The sequence below is a fragment of the Hibiscus syriacus genome, unplaced genomic scaffold, assembly GCF_006381635.1.
Source record: "Hibiscus syriacus cultivar Baekdansim isolate YM2019G1 unplaced genomic scaffold, ASM638163v2 tig00111996_pilon, whole genome shotgun sequence".
Taxonomy (NCBI): Eukaryota; Viridiplantae; Streptophyta; class Magnoliopsida; order Malvales; family Malvaceae; genus Hibiscus; species Hibiscus syriacus.
Window position 1 is genome coordinate 3,700,268 of NW_024063233.1, and position 5,099 is coordinate 3,705,366.

The 5,099-nt window shown below is 37.1% G+C and overlaps 1 pseudogene; it reads right to left on the bottom strand.

Moving 5' to 3' along the window:
- Window positions 1–785: 785 nt before the first annotated feature.
- LOC120173971 lies at window positions 786–3,344 on the bottom strand (annotated as a pseudogene).
- Window positions 3,345–5,099: the final 1,755 nt, after the last annotated feature.

Below are 5,099 nucleotides of genomic sequence, written 5' to 3' on the forward strand. Positions count from 1 at the left end.
GAAGATACGACCTTCTGTCTCTTATCTTTCCAACGGTTCTTGAATCGCATCAATCTGATATCAGGAACTCAAGATATGGCTATTTTACTGAAGACAGTGCATGCAGAAAATCCTATACGGGATTAATACGAGATTTTGTAAATATTACGAATTTTCAATATTTTTATTGATTATTTGTAATATAACTTAATATAGGATGATGCATTATCTTTTAGGATTAGATTTATTATTTTATTAGGAATTAAGGTTGGGTTAAAAATATTATCTTTAGTTATTATTATTTTATTAGGAATTAGAGTTAATATATGTTTAGTTTATTATTATTTTATTCATTAGTTATTTAGGACCTTTAGAACTCAGTCCCTATATAAAGGAGGCTTCATTAAATTTTGTAATTCAATATTTCTTTGATTAATAATACAACGAGAGTTCGTTTTTGCAAGTGCTGATTGTCTTGTGCCTTCGAAGCTTCTTCTCCTTGAGTTCTTTCAAGTTCTTGTGAGGGAGATTAATCTTCACACTCCAATTTGCCTTTTTCATCGCGACTAGAAGGGTTGGTTAAAGCCATATTATCGTGTTTGTCATTTCATTGCGACTAGGAGGGCTCGATAAGACATTATCCATCGATTTTTCACATATCCATCCACATCATCAATCATCTTTATCGTTCACCTTCATAAGGGAGATCTTTTGATTTCTTGGTTATCTTATTTTATTTGCAATTCATTTTTATTTTCTTTATTTTGTTTTAATCTTATTTTTATCTTGTTTCCAGCACCAAAAAAAAACCCTATCTATTGTCGTCACCTTCCCAATTCATCTCTTATTGTTCTTCATCGAATTTAGATCTTTTCTAGGTTTGATTTTTCAACAAGAGCAACGTTCATTAACCCGCCACCGCTTCCCTATCAACTAGTGCCAGTATCAATTTCGGTGGTGGGGGAACGGCTACTTCCACCACTCCTTCCAACATCTTTATTACCGTTCCCATTGTAGGCCTCAATCCCTCTTCATCTTGTATACACCAGATTGCTACCATAGCAAGACGCTCGGCCTCCTGTAAGTTATATGCAACACCGAGTCTACTGTCCACGATTGCAGCAAAATTGCCCTCAATTACTTGGCGTGCTGCCCATGGAGGGAAAAACCACTTTTCGCCGTTCCCTCCCTCACCGAAAGCATTGGTGTTTCCTGCAGATTGGGGTGCCTCCACGTTTCTGCGACCACCAATAAGTTCTAACAATGTCATTCCGTAACTATAAACATCGGCTTTTGGTGTAATTGACATACCAGATATCCATTCAGGGGCAACATAGCCCCAATTACCCCTCATTGTGGCTAATACCCTGCTAAAATCTCTGCCAACTAGCTTTGCTAATCCAAAATCGGATACCTTTGCCATGTAATCACCATCCAAGAGAATGTTTTCGGGCTTGATATCAAAATGAATGATACAGTCCCTACATGCCTCATGTAAATATGCAATGCCTCTTGCAGTGCCGACTGCAACTAGGAATCTAACTTCCCAGCACAAGTTCAGACTGTCTTGGCGTAAGTATGCACTCAAGGCACCATTAGGCATGTAATCGTAAACGAGTAACCGATGAGAATTCTCAGAGCAAAATCCTGTGAGTCTTACAAGATTAACATGTTGAATGTTGCCAATTGTGCAACCTCTGCCCTGAACTCTTTCTCGCCACTCCCAGGCCTTTCAAGTCGTTTAACAGCGACAGGAGTAGAATCCGATAACTCACCTCGGAAGACCGCCCCGAATCCGCCGTGCCCCAGTTTCTCCGAGAACCCTCGAGTCACACTACCAAGCTCTTTGTAAGAGAATACTTTGAGATTCAACCCTGGAAAAACACCATCAACATTATCATTCCCCTTCTTGTTCTTGCTTCTTTTACTCAGAACCAACAAAATCAACCCCATGAACCCAAAAGCTGCAGCTGACCCAACAATGCAAGCAACAAAAACCATGGTTTTCGACACATTTTGCTTCGCAATCCCTTCCTTTGGAACCCTAACATAAAACACATCTTCATTGACCCCATCAGAGCTCAAATTTCTCAAATTCAACAAAGAACCATATACATTCTTACAAAGATTTGTCCTCCCATGTGATACAACCCAACACAAGAACATTTTGCCAGACAAGACTTCTCACAAGAACTCATAGTTCCTGTAAACGGCACCATATTCTCTCCATCAAACACAGCATCACCCACCTCCTCAAACTCATCTTCATCCTCGCAAAAATCATCACTTTCTCGCCTGCAACAGCTAGTAAAATCATCAGAATTCCAACCCTCTTCATCACATGGTCTAAATCCGTTAAGACAAACACAGGGTTTTAAAGGTGAACTCACGCAAATCCCAAAACTGCCGCACAGTCCGTAAACTTTGCACTTATCCTCCGGTACGGACCAAAACATGTTCCAATTCTCTGCCTGTGGCGACCACGTGAATTGCTTCAGCTGTCCGTTGACATCAACTTGAAACCTCGTCAATGGAGGGTCCTGTACGTTGTCCAGTGCTTTTTCTGTGTACCAAAACGAGGCTGTCGGCAAGTAAGGGTCGGAGAAATGGAACTTGTAAATGTAAGGGATTGTCATTTGTGGCACATTGGCGAAAGCAGTTCCGGTCCAGTTCCCTGTGGACCAATACACGTTGGTTGAATCGTAAACGAGCTCAAACTCGTTGTACTCTTGTGTTTTCAGCCTTAGAGAGAAATGTCCCGGAGATGGGTCAGACCAGCTCTTCCAGGAGGTTAAAGATCGTAGGGCGCTGATGTTCATCCCCGGCAGCCACGTGTCCGTCGGATGATCGAAGCTTTGCCAGATTTTTGAACCGTCCGATGAATACATCACCAGATTCCCACTCTCTAAAAGACTGAAACCTTTTTCTTTTTCACTGTTGGTGCTCTCCCAAACGACGGAAACCGGCGACTCCTTCACCGCTAACCGCCCTGTTTCGGTGATTTCAAGCGAAGATTGGGTGATGTTGTTGATGGGTTTTTCACGATTGGCGACCCAAACGCGGGTTTTGGTAGGGATAGAAAAGTACCAAATTCCCAAATACCAATTGGACTCCCCATTTGTGCTAAAGAAACCCAGCTCGAAAGTACGGTTGAGGCTGAGAAGGGTTGCGTTCCCTGTGATGATTTGGGAACTGCCATTGCCGGAACCTGGAAAAAGCTCATTCGGTGAAGATTTGGAGGCGAAGATTGCATGTTGGGTGTGAAACGAAAGGTGCAAAACCAAAAGGAGCAAAGAAAAAGAAAGCATGAAAGAAGGGGAAGGTGAAGGGAGCAACCACATCTAAAGCAGACTTTTTGAGGTTTCAGTTGGATCTCTGGTTTGAACAACTACTGATTTTCTTGTTGTAAGATGACATGGAATCTTAACAACGGTTGAAGCAAAACACACTGTACAATAAGGCGTTTGTTTGTTGTTCCGGATGAAAAGAGAGCGGATGTGGATTCTTATACAAATCTGCCATGCACGGATACGACCAAAAACCAAAACAAAAAATGAACAATTTTTGGGAATTATTTTTGGAAATTACAGTTATGTTTTGATCGCGGCTTAAATTTGGTGGTTGTTAAATAATGGTATTAAGTAGGAAGATGAGGGTATTTTGGTAAAGAGAAAAAGTCTATGGAGAGATGGACGGTTCATGGTTGTGTTGTGGCTGACAAATGTGCTCCACTTCACTCACGGGGTCTCCGTTTTCAACAACCAAACAACTAATACTAATTTTTAAGCCTTCGATAATTATTTCACTACTAATTTACTATGTTTACCACAAATGTTCAAGTTCTTAAGTACATAACTTATAAGTACATAATTTGAATTGTTATTTTTTTTTATAAAGAATTCAATTGTTATACTATTACTGTTGGTGAAGTTTGTTAATTCTATAAATAAGATTAATAAATTATTGCATTATTTATTTATTTATTTTGAATTTTTAAATATTAATTTATACACATTTTCTATTTTACCTTATTAGTAAGATTTAAAAAGTTCAACCAATTATAATTCAAATAAATATTCATAAAATTTATTCAATTATTTTTAGTAACTATTATATGAAAATATATTTAATACAAGAACCAATGAATAAATGCAGTATAATATATACGTGGGTAAAGTATACGAATGTTCATCTGATTATATGACGTTGTTTTGTTGAGTTTCTTAAAAGTTCCAAATATTCCTTTGATTATAAGGTATTATTTTTAAGTCTCCGACTATTAAAAGTTATAAAATGATTAACTGATTATTTATATGTTCCAAAAGTGTCATTTTTTTGTTAAAAATTGACTACAGTCTGAGCTGGACGTTAATATGCTGATTGAAATATGACAAAATGTTATCACAAAATCTCAAAAGACTATTATAATTCAGCCAGCATGTTAGCGTCCAACTCAGACGACCGTCGTTGTTTTAATGAAAAATGATGTTTTTGAAACATATGAAAAGTCAAATGATCATTTTGTAACTTTTAATAGTCATGAGACTCAACAAAGCAATTGTGAATGGTGTAAGGACTATTTTGTAACTTTTAACAATCGTGGGTATAATTAAAGGATCGCTTTTGTATTTACCATATATATAATTAGGGATAAGATCTACTTATACCTAGTATAAAATATTTAAGTTTACACCTTTTATGATTGTTGGAAGGGAAAAATCAAAAATTAAGATTAACATTAAAAAATGTAAAATATTCACCGAAAAATAAAATAAAAAATTAATTTTAACCTTTTATTTTTTCATCTAACATCCATAAAAGTATTTAAAACTACAAATCTTACTCTAAATATAAGTGAATTATAATCTATATAATCAATATAATCAATATAAGTAACTCGTGACTTTATGTTATACTAGCAGATAAAAAGTTACTGGTCCAATTTGGGGTGGGGCTCAAGAAACTAAAGGAGATGGCAATGGCATGGGATGGTGAGCTTTTGGATTGAGATTTGTAGGTTGGAAGAAGGGGACAACCAATGTGTGGACCACAAATATTGCACAAAGTGTTCCAATCAGATTGGCCCTAAATTTATATCTATTCACTTTCTATTTGCTTTT